Source organism: Lissotriton helveticus, chromosome 3_2, assembly GCF_964261635.1.
Source record: "Lissotriton helveticus chromosome 3_2, aLisHel1.1, whole genome shotgun sequence".
Lineage (NCBI taxonomy): Eukaryota > Metazoa > Chordata > Amphibia > Caudata > Salamandridae > Lissotriton > Lissotriton helveticus.
This window is the reverse complement of record NC_136062.1, coordinates 130,886,625-130,908,838: the sequence shown is the minus strand read 5'-3', so window position 1 is coordinate 130,908,838 and position 22,214 is coordinate 130,886,625. Positions and strand designations below refer to the sequence as shown.

The 22,214-nt window shown below is 46.5% G+C and overlaps 1 protein-coding gene across 1 annotated transcript in view; it reads left to right on the top strand.

Moving 5' to 3' along the window:
- The window catches only part of ENTREP2 (endosomal transmembrane epsin interactor 2), an 830,030-nt gene that overhangs the window by 807,147 nt on the left and 669 nt on the right, over window positions 1-22,214 (top strand). The window lies entirely within an intron of this gene.

Sequence of the window (22,214 nt, the reverse complement as noted above, 5' to 3'; positions counted from 1 at the left end):
CCGGCAGAATGCAGGTCCGAAGCCACCACAATCACCTGCGGTGAACTCAAGGTTCACCCTTTTCAATGTCTACATGGCACCGCTCGCTAACATCGTCCGAGCACACCACCTCAACATTGTCTCATACGCCGACGACACCCAGCTGATCCTCTCCCTCACCAAGGACCCGGCCACCCCCAAATCGAACCTCCACAAGGGAATGAAGGCCGTCGCAGAGTGGATGAAGACGAGCCGGCTGAAACTGAACTCGGACAAGATGGAGGTCCTCATCCTTGGCTCCACCCCCACCGCATGGGACGAATCCTGGCGGCCTGCCACGCTGGGTGCCGCCCCGACACCTACCAACCATGCATGCAAACTGGGAGTCATCCTGGACTTAACGCTTTCTATGACCCAGCAAGTCAACACGATCTCCTCCTCCTGCTTCAACACCCTCCCCATGCTCTGCAAGATCTTCAGATGGATCCCCACTGAAACCAGAAGAACGGTCACCCAAGCACTCGTCAGCAGCAGGCTGGACTACGGCAACACCCTTGTTGGACTTGGCCCTTTTCCTCAAAATTTTTCGCTTTCACCCCCCCCCCCCAATATTTATGGATGTTTCCCCCATGGTATTAAAGCTGTATAGGCCATGTGAGGTGTGAGGCTCCATGTTAATGTGATAATGTGATGTAATGGTGTGCACTTATTTTCCCCCCATTGTGTAAAATGTACCCTGATGGAATGCTGCATTTAAAATGGATTCCATGGCTGTGCGTTGTGCCACCTGACTGCAGTAGGTTAGCGGTCTAGATGTTAGGTACCCAGCCATCCCTGCTTTTGGAGGGAAAGCCTGGCACCCAGGGTGCTCTACTCCTCCCCCTGAGCCAGTTTAAACCAGTCCCCCAGAGAATTCCAGAAGCTGCTGGCACTGTCTGGTAGGTGGGGTGAGGGGATATAAATAAGGGGATGTGCCACCATGTGCTGAGACAGAGCTGGGACAGGAACGTGAGGGGACCGGCTGCCAGGGGATACCGCCACTTGAGCCTGTGTGCTGGACCCTGCACCCATCCATCACCCCTCTACTGTCCCCAGGCTAGTGGAAGCCCCACTTCAGGAGTTCAGGCTGCTGTTCAGGAAGAGGGCCACGCTGCAGTGGAGGATGGTGTCAGTGTATCGCCCTGTTTTTATGAAGTCCCCACTGACTGTTGACCTGGCCCAGTAGTGCCTGCTGCTCTGTCCCCCGGCCCCCTGAAGGAGGAGGGCCCTCCTAGGTCCCTGAAGCTGCGGGACCCTGCGCAACGCAAGCGCTGCGCCTAGAAGCGCCTGGAAGTAGAGGAGAGCCCCATATTGGGGATGGACCGAACCCCCCCCCAGGAGGTGAGAAGCGGTACCCTGGGGCTGGCTGTTGGGACTATCTAACCTCTAAGCACTAGCACTCCCAAGCGCTGCACAGCAGGAAGAGGCTGCTGCCATGCCCCTTTGAAGCGCTGTATATTGGACTCACAGCCGCAGCCCGGTTGTCTAGAGCTGTGCTGCATGGAAGAGCTGTGGGGCCCCAGAGAACTGTTATTGGGGAGCGCTGTGTAGCCGACAAGGAACTGTCGGTTGGAAAAGCGCTGCGGGTGCCTACCCCGCGTTTTTTGCGCTCTTGGACCCAGTAGTGCTGTTGCGGGTGCCTACCCCGCCTGATGAATGGTTTATAAGCAGGTGCCTACCCCGCGTGTGGGTTACTCAGGATCACCGCCGCCGCCGGGGGTCGCCAGAAGAGAGTGAGGAATAGTGTGCCTACCCCGTGTCATGGCGGCGCTTGTGCGCTGAGTGAAGAAAGAGGGAGCCCACCCCTCATTGCCGCCTGAACTCACCGCCGCGGCCCAGGGATCTGCATACAGGCGCCGTGGCCCTGAGGAGTGCTTGGGATACTGCGACGGGAGCCCACTCCGCATCGGAGAGTTGCGCAGGATCACCGCAGCGGCCCGCGAGGAGCCAGAGTCCCGAGCGGGCTTCCACGTGACGTAAGGGAAGCCGCGCTGGAATTGGTGCTGGTGGGAGCATCCCCCAGAAGGCCAGCCCCACCGCGGAGGAAGCAGGAAGTAGCCGACCTAAGCCCCGGGTCCCAGGAGGGAGCCCGGGTGAAGAGGGTAGGAGCGGTGGCATTGGCGGGCTCTCGTGAGGTGAGGAGAGCCACGCTGGTGTGGCTGCGGTGGTCGGAAGCCGTGGAAGAGAGCTGCCTGACGTCTGCAGGGCTCCAGGTGGTGAGTGAGCCCTGCAGCGAATATCGAGCCCCCTTTTGAGAAGAGGAGCGGGCAGAGACTTCCGGGGCACATTGTCGGTGCCCTCCCTGCCCACAAGGATGCCAGGAGCCACCCCGCCGGTCCGGACACCCTAGGAGAGTCCCGGTGAGTGGGGGCTCAACTGAGTGTTGTGGGTTGGGGCGTGTCGGGGCACAGGGTCGGTGCCCACCCCCGGGAACAGCGTGCCTCTACAGGTGCCCCCTTCTGGCAGCGGGCACCTGCAACGTTGGGCCCAGTGGAGTCAGGGGCCCCTGCAGACTGGGCCAGTTAGAGAGGCCCATTACCCCCGTGACTGTGGGAGGACGTTTACCCCTGCCCTAGGCCCCTCTGCTAGGAGGGTGATGTCTAGCCTAACGTTGTGTTTAAAAGTGTTGACCATGTGTTTGGTTCTCAGGAAGCTACCCTAGGTTCACCTGGTATGCCCTGCTACTGTGATTAGACCCCCATGTTCCGCTGCCTGGCACGCCATTGTTCTTTTCTTTTTGGCAGGAGATGCTAATGACCTGCATGCTGTGCCTTATGCATGGCGAAAGTGGCCTATGTCAGTGGGGTTATGCGGGCGATTTCTGCCTGGGGTATGCCCAAAGCCATGCTGCGTTATGCCTACTGTGTTATGCCAGGCACCGATGTTGATGAATCCCCTCAGGTGCCCCCGGAAGAGTGACAGCCTGATGTTCTATGAAATTTCTTTGTGCTGAGGTGTTTCCTGGCCCATGATGCCTACATAGGCCTAATGTTAATATTGCGTGCCTATTGTTCTATTTAACAGGAGGTGCTAATGCAAGTCTTGCTGTGTTTATGCCTAATGTTTCATTTTTATGCTTAAAGCCAACTGCTAAGGTTCTGCCAAGGATTAATGCCTGCGTTTTCCCTGCAATACTGACCCTGACGTTTCATGTCAATTGATAACGTTCTTTTTATTTCAGCCCTGGAAACTAATGGACTTACCCTTTTTCTTGCTTTGTTCATTTTCCCTGTAAATAATCGCCCTTGCATACATTGCCCTGGCACCTGTTGGCGCCCCATTGTGATTACTGTGTCTTACTTTTGCAGGTTGGAGACAATACATGAGTTATTCTTTTATATCCAAACCGGTGTCGTGTCTCTTTTGTGGTGTGTCGTCTGTGGGTACTGCGTTGATGCTTCACACATGTCCTCAGAAGTTTGGCCTGCCCGCTCCTTGAACTTAACAACAAGCTGGCGGATGTGAAATTCGGCTTCCGCCCGGACAGACAGAGACTGCTCTGGTGACTGTGATGGACGATCTTCGTCAACTGGCAGGCAGGGGACAATCAGTGATTCTTATTCTGCTCGACCTGTCTGCCGCTTTTGACACGGTGAACCAAACATTTTGCTGACCCGTCTAGAGGAGGTGGGAAAAGTGGGGACTGCTCTGGACTGGTTTCGCTCTTACTTTTCTGGCAGGTGTCAAGCAGTGGCTCTTCCTCCATTTCAATCTGCATTCTCCAATATCTGGCATGGTGTTCCTCAAGGGTCTGCCATCAGCCCAATTTTGTTCAACGTCTATCTGAGTCCACTGATTAATATAATCCGGGCTCACAATGAAAAATTGGTGAACTATGCTGATGACACCCAGATTATTGTGTCCCTTGATGGAACTCAAGCAAATGCCTTGGAGGACTTTCACGCCTGTATGCATGACACTGCACAGTGGCTTTGTCACAACTCACTTCAATTTAATTCGGATAAAACCTAAATTCTACACTGTACAGTGGGGAAGGCTTCTCGGCCTCTCCCTCATAATTTCTGGCCCATTACTACTTCCTCTCCTCTAGTTTCGACTAAAACAGCGCGCAATTTAGGAGTAATGTTCTGTGACATTTGTCACTGGAGATACAAGTGAATAAAACAGTGGGGTGCTGCTTTGGTCTGATTAGAGCACTGAGAAAGATTTTTCCAAATTCGGCCAGAGCCCCAATAGTGCAAGGTGCTATTCTAAGCAGACTTGACTTATTTTTTTTGTGTCCTCATTTGCCTGACCCTCGTTCCAAAGCAATCGCCAACCACCTTATGTGTCCTTAGCCAAAGAAAGTGACCGTGGTCCTCTCCCACAGTCGGACACAGGTACCAGAATGGCGGGAGACGAATGCTAGGAAAGTCTCAAGGGGGGAAAGATAGGGTGGAATACAGACCCACAACTACTCCATCAAGGCATTTTTCAGCCTGTCGAACCATATGCATTGTCGGTGAAACCATCAAAAGGTCCGTGGAGTGTATTAGGCATAATCATTGGACCCGGGGGAAAAAAAAAACCTGGAGATCCTAATGAAAATCCTAACTCCATTGAATCAAATAATTCCAGAAGGAAAGGTTGCGTTTGCTGCAGGATCTTGCCAAATCCGCCTGTGATGTGTCGTATAATGACGTTAGCCATCCTGCATGTGATGGTGCCTTGGATTCGACCCAAAATTTGCAAATTGGACCCTTTTCCTGATCATATCCCGGGACCAGCTTACAAGCTGTAGATATTTAAATCTGGATAGAGCCGGACCTACCCTGTCATAAAGCTCATCCCATTCTACCAATGCCCCTCCTGCTAACAGCTCGCCCCATCTTATAATGCCTGCATCCTTCACGGGTACTGCAAGACTGTCCTTAAGACAGGGAGGGAGCCCAGGGGAGTCCCAAATAGGGGCAAAGTTCGAAAAGTAGGCCAACCCTATTCTTGATTTTATCTGAACCCAAGCTCTTGCCAATGATTGTAGAATCTTTAACCTAACCTTTTTGAAGAACTTCTGGTCCCCAAACTTAAATAGAAATCCATCAATTGGCATATCCGCCCCAATTAACATGGCCTTAAACATTAACCCATTAGATGAACTTGATGGAGTTTTCAGCAACATCCTAGAATGTGACAACTGGAACGCCCATGTGTAATATTGTAAGTCTGGTAAGGCAAGCCCACCCTTTTCCCTCCTCCTTCTCAGTTTCTTCCAGGCCAACCTGGTTGCCTTATAATTCCAGACAAAAGAATTGATTTCGCGTTGATATTTTTCAAGTTGTTTACAATCAAAAGCGAGTGGGATGGTATTAAAAATAAAAGTGAATTTGGGAAGAAGGGACATTTTTATTAAGTTTATCCTCCCTACTATAGTTAATTGGAGAAAGGTCCAAGATTTTAATAGCTTCCGGCACTCTATAAAGACTAGATCTAAATTAGTCTGTGCAATATTGCCAATTTCCTGAGTCATCCGTAATCCCAAATAGCGCATAGCAGGGGTCACTGCGAGCTGTGTATTAGCGATGTTCCAGGTCATTATCTCGGTTTTCCCCGCGTTGATTTCGTACCCCGAGATCCGCCCAAATTCCTCTGCCCTTTTGACAATTATGGGAAAAGATTGAACGGGATCAGTTGTGTAAATGAGGATGTCATCTGCGTAGAGGCCTACCCGCTTTACCCATCCTCTAAACTCAAAAGAAGGGATGTTGTGCTCTTCTCTCAAGATTTGCGCAAAAGGCTCGATATACAAGTTAAATAGGAGGGGGGAAAGCGGGCAGCCCTGCCTAGTATCCCTCGTGATTTTAAAGGGCTGTGTCAGGGCGCCGTTGGTAACCAACAGTCTAGCCCTGGGGGCCCTATACAGGAGGTCAATCACTCGACAGAAGTTGGCCCAAGATGGAATTTTCTCATTACCGCAGCCAGATAGGGCCAATTTACCCTATCGAATGCTTTGGTGGCATCCAAAGTGAGAGTGGCCAGGGGCAGAGAAAAGGTGGAGGCGATCTCAATAGCGCCCACCAGGTCATGGGTGAGATCTGCCACCTGACGCCCCCTTATGAATCCCTTCTGGTCTTGGTGGATAAGTGAGCCGATCTCGCTCCCCAACCGAGCCGACAGTATTGCTGCGAAGATCTTATAATCACTGTTGAGGAGCGAAATTGGCCGATAGGACCCGCAATCAGTCGGGTCCTTGCCAGGTTTGGGGATCAGGACAATGGTGGCTTCACTCCACGACTCTGGTGGTATCTCGCCATTCAAAAAGATGCCGTTAAAAAGGGCAGTCAATGTTGGAACTATAGCTCCACTTAATACACGATACAACTCCCCAGGTAAACCATCAGGACCGGCTGCCTTCCCTCGCTTTAGATTTTCGATAGCTCTACTAACTTCAGCCTCTGATATCTCCCCCTCCAGATGTTTACTCTGTGCTGTTGATAAGGATGGCAAGAGGACTTTGTTTAGCCAAGACTCTCTGGCCGTGGGGTCGTGTATGATCTCCTCCTTATATATGGTCTGGAAGAACTCCTGGAATGCATTCCCGATTTCCAAATCGGAGGTCCTGGATGTAGCTTCCCCTTCCAATTTAATTTCCCTAATGTATTTGTTTGCTTGATCTGACTTTATTTTCCGGTCCAGAACCTTGCCTGCAGCTTCACCATACTCGAAATGGGAGATCTTACTTGTCTCCCATCGCTTGGCGACCCTCTCCTGTAATATGCTTTCGAGATGTTTTTTAAGCTCCGCCTGCTTTTCTTGGTCCTCAGTAGATCCGATAGTGGGACCACACTTCTGGTCCAAGAGAAGCAATTCCTGCTCTAGATTTTTAATTGCCTCTCTATATACCTTCCCTCTGTATGAGGCTCTGTTGGTTATATATCCTCTTAAGTAGGCTTTAAATGCCTCCCACACAGTAACTATGGAAGCAGAATTTAGATTGATTTCCAAAAAAGAAGTGGACTCAGCTACCAGAAAGCTTGTCTCCTCTTCTTCTAGCAAAATTGTCCGGTCGAAGGGCCAAGAGTTGTGTCTGATCTGCTGACCCTGTTCTAAAGAGAAAAGGATGGCTCAGTGGACGGACAGGTGGGAGGGAAGGTATACCAACTCCTTTAATGCATCTTTAAGATTATAACTGAAAAGTGCATAGTCGATTCTCGACTTGTGTTTATATTTCAAGTTCTGAAAGGAGACACCCAGTTTACTACCCGCCCTCTCCCTCCATAGATCCGCTAAACCCAAAATTGTCATTATCGCTATCAGGGTTTGCCTTGATTTAGATGGTGTCAATGCTCTGGAGTTAGGGGACTTGTCGAGCTTGGGGTTTAGAACTATATTAAAATCTCCAACCCAGATAACCGGTTCTTGAGATGTAACTAGATGGTTCTGGATCTTATTCGAGTATGATGGATCATCTTGATTCGGGCCATAGTAGCCCACTAGAGTATAGGCCCAGCCATCAGCCATAATTTTTGTCAAGAGCCATCTTCCACTGAGATCTTCCATGTGCTCCAAGATCTGAACCTTGGCCTGCTTTTTAAAAATAATTAGGATCCCTCTTATACTGGCATTGTGGTCGGTACATAAGAACTTGTCCACCCACTTCTGCCTTTTCAGCATGTCGGATACCTCCTTTTTGAGTAGGTGTGTCTCCTGGATGGCAATAACCTGCGCGGGGGAGTTTCTCAAATATTGTAGAATTCTATGTCTCCTACTCCTCACACGCAGGCCATTGACGCTCCAGGATAAGACCTGCAACAAGGTCATATCGTATTCTTGCCCCCTCCCACCTACCCACCTGGAAGACCAAGGGCCCTTAAATAAACCTGCTGACATCTCTTGGCCTGAAAATAATCACTAATAGGACACTTCGGAAATTTAATGGACATGACATTTATAACGAGAACAGAGTTAAGAGGACAATTTATCTTTTTACCCCTTCCCCCCATCCCCCGCCACATCCCTCCTCCCCTGGAAAACCCTCCCTTACTTACACTGGCCAGATAGATAGCCAGGTTTGCGTCTTCAGACCGACCTCCCCCTCCCCCAGCGCTTAACCTTAAATCAGAATGCCAGCTGAAAGAACCATACAGGACTAACTGGCACCTAAAAATGAAAACATGAAAGTGAAGGGATGTGGAGGGAGAGGAAGTCCGATCTCCCCTTATCTGCAAGGTTTTGGTTTCATAATGTGTTTGTACTTACTCCCCCCGTTAAAGATTTTTTCTGTTCTTTTATCCTCTCTTTTTGTTTTTTTAATGGTTTTTTTCCTCCCTTTTCTTTTTCTTTTTTTTTCTTTTTAATTTCGTATCACTCCCCATAATTATTATTTTTTTCCTTTTCCACCTATTTGGTTATGTATTATGAAAAAAAAATTCCGATAGAGTCTATATAGTAAATAGTTCCCAAGAACTAGTCTGAGTTTCTATCTTATTTCTGACATGCCCATCTATATCACCGTATCACCGTATCAAACTAGGGGCAAAAAAACTATCAGACTTTCCCCCGCGAATGCGTGCTAATAGACTCTATTAAGTCATCGGCCTCAAGAGGGGATCAAACGTTGTGCATTTTATTATTATACATCACCCTCAAGAAGGCGGGGAACCGCATCTGTACTGTTGCCCCCACAGCTCTGAACTTTTCCATTTTCTGGCCAAGCTCCCACTGCCGATCCAAAGTGGATTTCGATAAGTCGGACCGAACTTCAAAAGAGAAGTCTGGGGCCTTTAGTGACTTTGCCTTCAATGCAAGGTTCAGGACTATTTCCTGTAAGGCTTATGTAAGGAAATTGACCAGGATCTTTCTCGGTTTCACCCTCCCGGGGTTGAGGCGGAAGGGATCCCTGTTTATCCTCTGAATGTCCCTCTCTAGAGCTTCTGTTGTTTCATCAAGGTTCAGGGCATTCTTTAGTAGTGACACCACAAATGCCTTAACGTCTCCCCCCTCCTTCCCCTCTGGGATCTTCAAAAGTCGGAGATTGTTCCTTCTTGAGTAATTTTCCAAAGACTCAACCCTTTCTTTCATCGTGTCCCCCTCTCTCCTTAAGCATTGAATCTTGGTCTCCGCTGATTCCAAACTTGCTTTTAGGGCCCCCACTGAGCCCTCCAAGGTCTCTGTTCTTTCGTAGAGGCCATCTACCTTCTTCTCAAGGGTCTCACATGCCACCCTGATCTCCTTCTGGTTCTTTTTTGAGTCCCTAAAACCGCTCCTTATCTCCTCCGTCCACTGACAGTCACTAAAACTGGGGAAATATCCAATACCTGGGGCAGCGCCTTGAAGTAGGAACGCAGAGAGGGTGTGATACGGGTTACACTGCTTAGAAGACCCTTGTTATTTCCTTTACCCCCATTCTGGGAACTGGAACTAGCTTTGGAGCGCTTGGTCCCTCCTCTTATTTTGGATCTCTGGGTCACCCCCGCTTTATCCCAGACTCTGTCAACCTCAACCCCTCCCTCGCACGCCTCCACAGAGTCAACCTCAACCTCAGCCTCAGCCTCAGTCGCCACTTCACTTTCTTTCTTTCTGAAGAGAGGTGCTCTTCAGATCTTCCTTCCCACCTACCTCTCCTTGACTCTCCGTGGTAGTATTAATTCTGGGACCCTTACCCGGCCTCCTACTTGTTGCTCCCCGCGTTCCAGTTGAGCCCTTGTTGGGTTTCTTGGGACAGACAGACTCAGCTCCCTTTGCGCCTCCAACCCGCACCCCCACCTTACTTCTGCTTTCAGCTGTTTCACTGCAGGGTAATGCGGGGAGTCCGCGGGCTGCCCCTGCTGTCTCCCTCTCCTTCTTCGCTGCTCCTCCCTCGATGCCTCCCTCGAACTCCTTGGGACGGAAGGTAACAAACGCTGGGTGGATCGTCGCCTCCCCTCCTCCACTCTCTCCGCGTACACTGCCTCTGAAGACCCTGCAAGCCGCTGCCCTGCGGCCACACCACAGCTCCACGGCTGCCTGCTTCCACCACGGGAGAGAGGCGGGGGGAGGGGTCCCAAGCCTCCAACGCACATCGGCACCAGGGCAATGCAAGCCCGGACCAGTATCCAGAACCGAAAAAAAGCAAAGAAAGCACAACTGTAGAGATCCGGGGGATCAGGACTTCACTTCCCTCCTTCTACCGTAGTGAGCACAGCTCCGGCATCAGAACCGAAGCGGGGCCGGGAGAGGTCTGCCTCAGATGCGCACACCGCCCCTAACTAGCGGCCGCCATGTTTTCCGATTTCCACAGTGAGCAGACTTGACTACTGTAACGCCCTACTGTTGGAGTCACCTAAGTATCTGAGTCAACGATTGCAGCGTGTCCAGAATATGGCGGCCAAATTAGTCCTGTCCAGACCACAAGACTCTTCTGCATCATCATGCTTAGCTAACATACTCTGGCTTCCAGTGCAGCAAAAAATACATTTCAAGTCTTTATGACTAGTATTTAGGGCCTTGCATGGACTTGGCCCTAAACGCTTACAGAGGAAACTGGTCTGGTATACCCCCATCCGGAGCCTCCATTGTGAGTGATAGTACATCGCCCACCCGGGTCTAGCCAGTGCTTGATATGGACAAAGGGAACCCTGCGGTGTATGAGTATAGCCATGCCCCAGGAGCCCCTCGTAAGCCCAGAGTGATAAACCGTCTGATATCCAATTCTGCCCAGACAGAGACCTTTATTACCAAGTAGTTATGTCTCCTGGTCGATGGCCTCTTGATCTGCACTGCAATGCTGGCTACGTAATGGCCTATGAACCCAGGGCTGGTGTATACCTAAGTAGCTTGCAATATCCTGGTAGGGCAGATCTCGGATCGAGGTTCTGGCGAGTAGGGTCCTCTTAGGAAGGCCAGCTTGGCTGGTCATCTTGGGCTGCAGAGGCGGCCGAGCTAGGCTTGGTACGACTTGCGGCCTGGGGTGGTCGGATTCCGTGAGGCCCAGCCCAGGTGGTGACGGGGAGGAGGCGATTGCAGCACATCCGCAGCAAATACTGGCATCCGGATAAGCACGCGACTTGCAGGGACCCAGAGGCCATCGGACACCCTGGCACTATGGAGAAAGACAAACAGGGCGGCACGAGTTCAAAACGAAGTTTGTTGGACCAATACACGGCGCCCCCAGGTGGAGCCCCCGGAGTGGAAGCCAGTTCATTCAGTTTTCTTATTGATTTCCATCCATCCCCCGGTATCTGAATTCAGGTACATCCCACATTCCCCTTGTTTTACGGATGTCCCCGTCCTTAGGAAGGCGGGACCTTCATACAAGTCGTTCACCGAAACACGAGTCGGCACTATATATGAAATCTCACGAGGACCATATGATATTTATCATCTCATCTGTTTATTTGTATTTTTTTATTTTGTACATTAATTGGATGATATTCTGTATAAGAAAACAAAGTTTCTTTACTTACAAAAACAGTCTGATTTATATAACTACTGTTTATGACTGCTCTGCGGTATTACGGAGCGACACATATAACCTGATATGAGCACCTGTTTATTACACTGTTTTCCGCACACCCCCAAAATGAAAGTAATGAGTACATTTCTAGACCTAGGCTTGTTGCTGGCTAAGGGAGAGATTGTGGCGCATTGGAAGTCAAGGCAAGGGCCAAGTACTAGAAGGTGGAAAGCAGAACTGCTCAAATGGGCGAGGAGTGAAAGTACAGTTTGACTGCAGCAGGCTCTATGGGCTAATAATGAGAAAGCGCTGGAGGCAGCAAGGGCACTCTGATGTAAACTCGACCCTGGAGGCCCAGGCAGGAACACCACGATTCACCAGAGCAGTAGGGAAATCTGAGGCATAACTTAGTTGTGCAGTCGTGGAATTGGAATGATTGGTGGTTAGGATGTACTGTCCCCCTGTAATTATGTTATGTAGGCTAGACAGCTAAGTGGTTCTCACATTTATGAGCGACGAGTAGTTAGGGCACACCGTTGGCAGTGGGGGGTGGGGAGGGATTCAGGTGTGGGTTGACCTATTATTTATTATATTATTCAGTTGACATGGCATTATTGATACATGATTAATAGAGGGACCTGGACATTTATACGATTGCAAAATGTTCTTGCGCAAGTAGCGGGAGGGTGATAACCTATAAGCACTTGGCATATAAAATTGCCTGATTGTGTTAACGAGAGCCCTGTGATAACTAATCAACGATGTAATATGGATGCTGTGCACTTAACCTAAAATTATTGGCGACTTGTTAGTGCCTACTTGATTCATACTGGTAGAGACCTTTTTGTAGCATTAATTTAATTTCCAGTCTACAGCTGACTCTCAGCCTATGGAGTTTCACTCTGGGCACATTTCCCAGCTCCGGTGTCAGCGCAGCTCACTGGGCCAGAGGGAGCAGTCAGGTCTGCTCCTGAGCCTGTGCACTCTGCTTATGGCCGGGAGGACACGCTACTTGCGCCCGTCTCCCGGGCCGCTCCCGCTAGGGCCTCAGGTGACCCCTGGCCGCTCTTGCCGGTTACGCCACTGCCACTGCTCACCTCTATGTCCAGGCGTCTATAATTCGTGAGCAGCCCGCCTACTTCAGCCGACCGGCCACCGTGACCGCAACACGCCAGCAGGCTCATGTCCCGTATCACCGCCGCTCATTCCCATTCCAGTCCATGGCCGATCCTGGGCTGGGTCTCACTGCCTTCAGTTTTTGTCGCTGCCAAACGCTGGTGGATAGTCTTTTGTTCCATTAAAAGGCAGGATTATGTCAGATTTTTACATTTTACTGTGTGGACGAGCGGAGCCCGTCCGCCTTGTCAGCCATCATAGCCATTCCCGAAGGCGTAGCATTTTGACACATTCCCAGGTCTACTAGGAATTGTAAATCTGGGAATGCGCCAAATCCATGGAACACCCACACAACACCCATGGAAACGCCTCCCTTGGGCAGAGTAACTCTGAATTTTATCAAGCCACAAAGGGCCTCACCAGGGGGCCTTGCGTGGCTGGATGAATTGCATATTATTAGTTATGTTGATTTTGTACCATATTCTGTGGTACAGAAGCGACGCAACCCCTTGATAAATACGGCCCTTAGTTCACTCAAAACTGCATCCAACACCTTTGATATTTTTTCCCTCCCATGGTTCTCCTATCTCCTTAAGGCCCGATTATGAGTGAGTCAGAATTGCGAGTTTGTAGGTATTTAACGCATCTGATAGTTATGGAATGCGTTAAATAACTCAATCTTTGTTCAATTTCGGCAGGTGAAACCTGACAAATTTTAACAGGGGAAACGCATGCAGAATTTACTGTATCAGGCGGATTTTGTCTCATTGAAATACCAAAATATGCATGTTATTCCCCAATAACTCTTAATAGGCGTTATTTATCGCACCAGATAAATAAGATAGCCATGGTATTGTTATTCGTCAGGTGCAATAAATTGCCCCTAAACTGGTAATCAGGCCCTTCTGCAGACTTCCATGTTTGATTTTGGAGCTTTGGGTTTTAGACCATCTGCTGCTGATCTTTGGTCACCAATGCCTGGGCATCCTGGGGAGAAACAATGGAATTCAGATGGACCTCTGCTCTCATGATTGCACCATCTGCCCGAAATTCGAGTAAGCTTGCCAATTTTATGAGGTTGTTTATAAAAGAACACCCATAAAGAGGGTCTGTACACTGATCTCTGCATCTTTCTCACACTCATTTAGCTCACTCCCTCCTCTCTCTAGTAGTGGGTAACTAGAACTCTTTGCTAGGAGATGCTATTCCACCTCCGGCTTTGCTGTTCCCAACCTGAGACAGCAGGCAATCCTATGTTTTCTCTCTCCCTTCCCTGTTGTTGCTGTTCTACACTAGTGAGGCATTTGATTAGTCAGTATCTCCAAAGAGAGTCAGGAGAAGCCCAGACTTTCAATGGATCTATTTCTTTGGTCGAAGCTAGAAAATCCCATCCTGTCACAAATGCTATAATGCCTAAATCCTCAAAATGTTTGTGCTATAATGAATACTTGTTGACGACTCACTCTGAGGGACTCTTACTTGCATTGCTAACAAAACCTGAACAAAGGGCCTGACCAATAGCGCAAATAAGTGGTGGGGCGAGAAATGCTACTTACCAAGCCTGTAATTAATGACATATTTTTAATGATACATTTATAAGTAACTAAACTGAACATGACAAGTCAGTGGACACATTGATGCAGGTGGGACATAGAGGCTTTTTCAAGCAAGATGGTTTTAATATGTGTGCCACCCATTTGGGGAAGATTATTAGGGCATTGCCTTCTGCAAGCCCAGAGCCTTACATGGCCTACCTGAGGATCATTACCTAGCCTACTCTGACATCAATCAATCAATTAATCAGGGGGTTTATTAAGTGCGCTACTCACCTGTGAGGGTCTCAAGGCGCTGACATATATGCCCATGACTAGTATAAAAATACTCTGCCACATTTGTGAAGGGCTGCCTCAATGATGCAACATGAGAGGCTTTGCTTCTTTTCATCTGCACAGACAGCTCCTCTTATAGACCGGTTCACATGCTGAATTCAGATTCCAAAATTGAAATTATGCTTTTAGCTAAGAGATCATGGGTAAGATATTCGAACACATTTACTGGTCATAACCCCTGCAGTTGGATTCAGTATAGATAATTGCGGGGTTTGGACCAGTAAATGGGGTTTTCAATGTACTAAACTTAGATAGCAGGTTAATGGGTCACTAAATGGGTTTAGGAAACCATACCCAATCGCAATTTGGAAGCGAGTGTTTAGGGCATCCCTTCCAAATACCAATTACTTATGGTCTGTATTAATGTTTTGCGACTGAAATCCGGTCCCAAAATATTAATATTTTAGTGACACCTCAAAGGAGGTGGTAACCCATTTGCTTACAGTACCCAATCCCCTTGGTGAATGTTAAAAAAAACATTTTAGGAGTAGGCAGTGATCCATGGGACATTCTGCTTACTCCCCAAACAGTTTGTGAAACTTTTCAATTTCTTTATTAACTCATACCATTTTCCTTTAAGGAGAACAAGTTGCCTTTGACCTAAAGAAGGCATTTGAAACACTTATTTTGCAATATTTGTCGGTGGAACTCAGGTAAATAGGCTATGGAAGACATGTACTTCACTGAGTTTCATGTACTTTGCACCATTACCATGGTTAGGGTCTCTACTGTCAGTATAATCTCCACCTAATTTGGGCACTGAGCGTGGTACCTGTTATCCAAAATACTATTTGCGCTGGCAACAGACTCCTTGGCTAATGTAATGAGGACAAAGGGTTGGGAAAATAGTACAGCCCTAATAGATGATACACATTATCTCACTCTATGCAGACAAACTCCCTTTGTTCTTGCAAAATAGACACATACGTTTGTACAGCAGGGAATTTGGCTTGGAATTCTTATGGGGCACAAATACACACCACACGCCATTAAGAAAGCTGAGTGCCTTTGTTACTGAGTGTGGCCTGGATGTGCCTGACTTTGAATTATGTTACCTGGCCACACCTGAGTGGATAGTGAGGTGACGAGATGCAGCGGGCTGGCTGACGCAGGACATCCTGTAGATAAAATCCACACAGTGGTATTTAAAAACAATCATTGTAGCTGATGAGATATCCTCTCAGCCTTGCCATTCGCAGCCCATCTGCGGAGATCAGGGATTCCAGTCTTCCCTATAGGAAGTAATGGTAAAATAAGTAGAATTATTATTATTATTATTATTATTATTATTATTATTATTATTGTATTAAAAAATACATTATTTAAATTAATGTTAAAATTGATCTATGAACAAGATATATAGATATGTGTATATATACATACACACCAGTGCTGCTGCATTTGTGAACAAAGGGGAACGGGCAGCCTGACAGGGAGGGAGCCAGTTCGAAGAGCTCTGTTTGGCAGTACATAAAGTAGGGCAGGAGCCGTCTTAGACTTTGGTAAGATTCTACAAGTTTTAATAAAAGACTTCAAGCGACGCACCCACTAGGGATAATGTGAGTGTACCACAAGACCCATAAAGCCGTGTGGAGGGCGACGCCCACATGGGCAGGTGCTGGAACTTAAGGTGTGTACTCGCAGCAGCTTTTCAAGTCTGTATATAACTGCACGCCACTGTAGAAAGGGCAATTCCTGAAACGCGTCTGGCGTATATTGAGCATTTGCTGTTCTGGTATGTATTCTGCTGGCAGGATGTCAACATATTAAAGAGAGCTGAAACTTACTTTCGTGTGGCATCTCCTCATGTGAGTTCCTGTTTGTTGGATTTAAATACAGCCCCGACCCGGTCGAGAGGAGAAGCCCACCGTTGTGTAAGGCGGTTCAGCAGCGGCTCCATGTTGGTGATGCTGCGTTTGTGAACGGAGGAGAACAGGCGGCCTGGCAGGGAGGAAGCCGGTTTGAAAAGCTCTGTTTGGCAGTACTTAAAGCGGGGCAGGAGCCGTCTTAGACTTTGACAAGATTCTACAAGTTTTAATGAAAGACTTCAAGCGACGCACCCACTAGGGATAATTTGAATGTACTACAACACCCATAAAGCCGTGAGGAGGGCGACACCCACATGGGCAGGTGCTGGAACTTAAGGTGTGCACTCGCAGCAGCACTTCAAGTCTGTATATAACAGCACGCCACTGAAGAAAGGGCAATTCCTGAAACGCGTCTGGCATATATTAAGCATATGCTGTTCTGGGATGTATTCTGCTTGCAGGCTGTCAACATATTAAAGAGAGCTGAAACTTACCTTCGCGTAGCATCTCCTCATGTGGGTTCCTGTTTGTTGGATAAACATACACATATATATATATTTAAATTTTCGAATATTTTAATAACTTTTCTGGATTATAACAAATAATGTACCATTTTCTTATTTTTAAACTAATTAAATTACTTTCAATAAATGCTGTACATTACTTTTAATAGTATTGAATACATAGTAAAAGTATATTCTCTTTACTTTAGGTGTTATTTTTCTAAATGCAAACATCAGAAAACGAATTTCACTTTAGTTTTATATTCTCATCAATTACATGTTTCATTTAACATTAAGTTAAAATTGTAACTTTGTATTATATTACTTTACATTCAAAATAAATATATATTAGATTAATTAAACATTAATATTTAAGATAAAAACATTTCCCTAAACTTTTAAAAGTTTATTACATTTTTTAACTTTTCCCTATACTTTACCGTATGGAGATCTCTTCCTATTTCAGGGGGCGTGCACATGTAAGTGTACACTTTTGAGTATCTTTACACTTGTAAATTACTCAAAATGTAAGTTCCATTTGTGAGTGTCCCCCTATTGTTTTTTAATTTATAGCCCTCATGAAGTCCTAAGGGACAAAACACGTTGGCAAGGCTGAGTGAAATAAACTTTTTGAAAAATATGAATAAAGTTGGAAACAGAAACTTACATACAAAATCCTGAAGGATTGAGGGACATTGAATTAACGATATTCGATGTAATGTGGACATCACTATGTTTAAAGTGAGATTGATTAAATCAAACTAAAATTAACATGCAATATTTCATGCTCCTTTTCAATTTTTGGAATTGTGGCTTGCCTACCTCTTGATGCTTCAACCCTTCCAGAAAGGAAGTTACTTGGGGATAACCAAACGCAATACATTGCTCCTAATCAAAACGTGGTAAAGATTGATTGTTCTTGTACAGTGAATGAGAAATATACAGTGGTTAATGTAACAGGGCACTATGTACATACTTAGAAATGCCAAAAAGCTGTTTAAGAATAAGGGCATAAACAGTTATGGATGGGTAGCTGACAAATGACAATGAGAAAGAAAGAGATGTTTATGATGTCATAAAGGTGGCCATGTGGAAAGCTCCCAATGAACAATTTATTTTTTGCCTACCAACCCAAGCTCTCTGCTTTTAATGTGAAAGGGCGAGTCAATGCTGTGCTGGCAATAAATATGAGAGAGCGCTTGCCATAGTTTCCTGCATTTCAGTGTTACTAGTGGTCTGACCAAATCCATGGTGTAGACTGACACAGCAGTTGGCGGTGCCAAAGCATCACTGATGTTCAATGTCCTCCTGTGGATCTGAAGAGATATGAAACGCGTGAGACTGTAAGCCAGCATCTGTTAATCCTCCTTTCCACTTAGTCTTAATATACCTGGATCAGAAGGGATAAGACATAGAAGCAAGCGTTTTTCTTGATGACATCAACGTAGTGAAAAATGGCATTTGTTTTTCAGTATGGCTAGGTACGCCCTAGACCCCCTCTTCCTTTGACTTCCACCCCTAGGTGATGGGCCCCTACCAGGTGCCCAAGTTGCTCACCACCCTTCTTCTCCCAACGCAACAACTCCATTATCACAAGGGGTTTTGTTTAGGGGTCGTTAACCCCGGCCGTATTTATTAAAATGTAATATTGAAAACATATATATGTACATTGTACAAACAATACGCAGAAAGTCCAGTCTGTTACATTGATGGGCACATATGTCTTGTTTGCTATCCTTAACATATTTCTAGTACATAGACATTCCCATCCTAAGCTAAGCATTCAACAACAAATAACATTATCTTTCTGCGTATCCCTGTTTGAGCCTATGGCAAGGTCAATGACTGGCCCCAGATTCTGATCAAACTATGCCCGCACTCCAACCAGAGTGCCCATTCACCACGAGGGTACTTCACCCCAAACACCCCCTATGCCCCGCAGATTATCTCCATAAGGAGCCAGTGCAGTTATGCGCTGTTCCTTTACGCCCTTGTGCACGTGCAGGTAGGCCAACCAGCCTACCGGAAAGCGTGACTCCCCTCCCCTGCACCCTTCCAGCCAACCTGCTGTAACTGCCCCTGGAGTTCTATAAGAGACCACTGGTCCCTCCCTCGGGCGTCCCCATTAACGAATGGTGCCGCCCGCTAAGGACCTTAAATTTAAGCTCCCCAATCATGACCTTAACGCCACAGGCCTGCATAGTTGCCCGACTATCAGGCCTCACCCTTCTGTCCCACCCAAGGTCATGCCCTGCTCCGTGACCCAAACTAACCAAGCAAGAAGGTTATCCGTGGAGAGCTCATTACCCCATTTGGACAAGTGGACCAGGTCTTTTAAGAAGAACGGCTCCCCCCTGATGCACCCCTGTGCAATCGTCTGTAAATGTGGAGATCGAAATAGCCTATCCATTTTGTTATTGATCCTTTTCACCGAGTGATTCAAGTCCTCACGAAATCCCCCTCCCGCCACTGAAGTCTTGGGATCATATGTGACCATGCCAGGATAGACCCTGGGCATAGCCTCGCCAACCAACCCACTTCAGTGATCAGCGTTTCAACCAGACCTCGTCTACCCAGATGTACCAGATCATTCTCTCCCTACTGCAGAATAAAAACTCTAGGCTGAGTCCCTTCCCTGTTGAGCAGGTCTACCACCAGATCCTGGATATGGTCAAAGCGCAGGCCACCCTGCCCATGGAACGAAACCCTAACACCAACCTGCCTTGCTCTCCTCTCATAATTGCCTGAAAAAAAAACATTTGTGTAACCTCTTCATGTACAAATGACCAATCACCCACATGCTGTGTTCTCCCTGATTCCAGGCGTGTACCTGGTCCTGCGTAGACCCCGACTGTTGATGTGCCGCCGCCAGTTTCCCTCCTGCGTGACAGGGTTGAGAAACTGCAATATGCACAGAAAGAATGTACTGTCAGTGAAACTGTCTGTGTGATATTATAGCATATGCAGCCGCACATAGAGCTTATAGCAATTTGAGGACCAATTTGATGGTGCCTCCTAGCGAGACCTGAGGAGCTATGCTTCCAGTCAGCTGTGGGGGCGGTGAGAAAAGAGGATGCCCTCGCCGCTCGCCAGCCTTTTATTCAAATTTTTGTGCTGGGAGCCGGTTCTAACCAGCTCGCCGGCGTTTTGTGGATGCACGCCCCAGAAGTGATTCCTATCCTTTCCGGGTCTGGCGCAGACCAGCCAATTGGGAAGGGAGGCAAGGCCGCCATGTCACAACTGTGCACGGCCCAGCCCGTCACCCTGTGGCGTCATCGGGGGCCGGCATGACCGCCATACATTCGGCCTGTACGATGCAGGCCCCTGCCTTACTCTTCTGTCAAGTGTAGTGAATAACTGTATTTCAAAACTAGTATTCACATAGAAATTCAACATTAAGTGATCTGCCTTGAAGGCTGGCTTTATCTTCGGCATACCATCTGACTGGACAAATACTGAAAATTAGACGCCATCTATTGATAATCTTATTTGTTGTCCCATTAATCAACAAACTTTGCCAAACTGTGATTTACAATTTCATATATTAATCAAGCATCTTGAATTATTTTCATAGGCTTACAGATAACTTAAATAAAGCCTCTGTAATGTGAGCTACAGAGTGCCACTTGTCCTGGGTAATTGACTGAGCCCAAAGGTTGACCACAACAATAATTTGTGGATGTCACAAAACTATCTCACAACCATCCATCCATATGCTATTGTTCAGTTATATGCTAATTGGTGTTTTGACAGTCTATCAGAAACAAAAATATTGTCAGACAAAATATTGTGTCAAGAAATTCGAGAACAAATATATTGTGAAGGTCTGTTTCTATAGATAAGCAAAGCTTTACTATATATACCTCCAAATATATGTACATTGACAACACACACATTTTCAAAGTACGTAGATTGGGAGTTAAGAATACTAAATCTATACTTATCTATTTGTACTTACCTTCTCGAATTTTTGGTGCTCAATATTTTTGACACAATAGTCTGTCCTCACAATAATTTTGTTTCTTGATATTCTGTCAGTGATCCAATATGTACTTAAGAAATAAAGCCTACAAACCAAACTCTGTATATAGCTTTGAATTATTTGCCATGGGCAGACTGAATATCAGTGTTTTAAAATGAAAAAATGTATAGTGACACCAAAGAGAGTGGGTGCAGAATGCACTGTGGTCTTACACAGATTTGTCGGCAAACTGGGATGACCTCCCTTCTCCCTCAAAAAGGTACTAGATCTTATTGACTGGACTAAGCTCAATGGCTATCAGAAACATACTGGACATTAATGATTTCAAAAACAGAGGGACATATTAGTAAGAACCTCGTTAAAATTATTGCTGTTTTAGCGGCAGGAAACAGCCGCTAAAATGGTGATAATGGGCAGGACATCTAACCTGGGCTTTTATTGGAATTCTATAACGCATATTAGCAAGCCCATTATCGCCCTTTTAGCGGCAGTTTCCTGCCGCTAAAACGGCGATTATTATAACGAGGTTCTTGCTAAAATGCCCCATAGTCGTTCTGGCAAGAATTGTTTATAATGCTATGCATTCACCTTCTGTGCGTATTGTAGCATAGTGCCAAATTTATCAGCAATACATGGATTATCTCTTGCTGTAGAGCTTGTGAAAAAAACGCAGAATGCAATCACGCAATACATTAATGGATGCACTCTGTTGTTAGCATAGCAGTAACACATGTACCATCCTCTCAATATATTGTATCGTCTGTTGAATGGTAAACTGGAGTATTATATGAGTGCCCTTGCAGAGCACCATTGTAGAGCCCAATAGCTTCCTAGGAAATGTAAATGGAAAGCAGCTATTCAATGCACTGTTTTTATCAAATTTTTATAAATGTTTCTCATGGGAAGGACAGTCCCCAAACACCACCTAAGGAAGTTTAGTTCACATTTTTCATTTACCTGCTAATACCCTCTTCAGGGGATTATCCAAGATCATGCTATGGGGTGAAAGAGGGCAGTGCTGCTGGTGAAAGGGGGCTCTCTCAATGCAGAAAGGGGCCCAATGCCAATACAGAAAGGACTGCCTCCTTAGCAAGATTCTGGGCACCTGCGTTTATTTTACTTTTTTCTTGATAAATAAATTAAGCACTTGTTTGAATCCAAGTAATAATAGGTGAGTTAAGTGAATGCCAATACTTTTGAAGATTAACATTATTGGGTGAATTCTCTTTTGCATAGTCTGGTTTCTATAATGTACATGTTGAGTAATTTTGTTATTTTATATGATTTTTTAATTCTGTAGCTTCCAACGTCAGCACAGGGGAAACACTGTTCTGAAAATGTCAATCCCATTTACATTGATATGCAAATGTATTAAACAAAAATCCAATTTCATAGAATGTTACTGGTAGATACATTTCTATATTTGTTTTTTCTGAAGGCTAATATATGTGTTATAAAGTGAAAAAAGTTTAAAATATTATTAATTTAGTTTCCTTTAAATGAATTATTTGATTCATTTAAATAAAT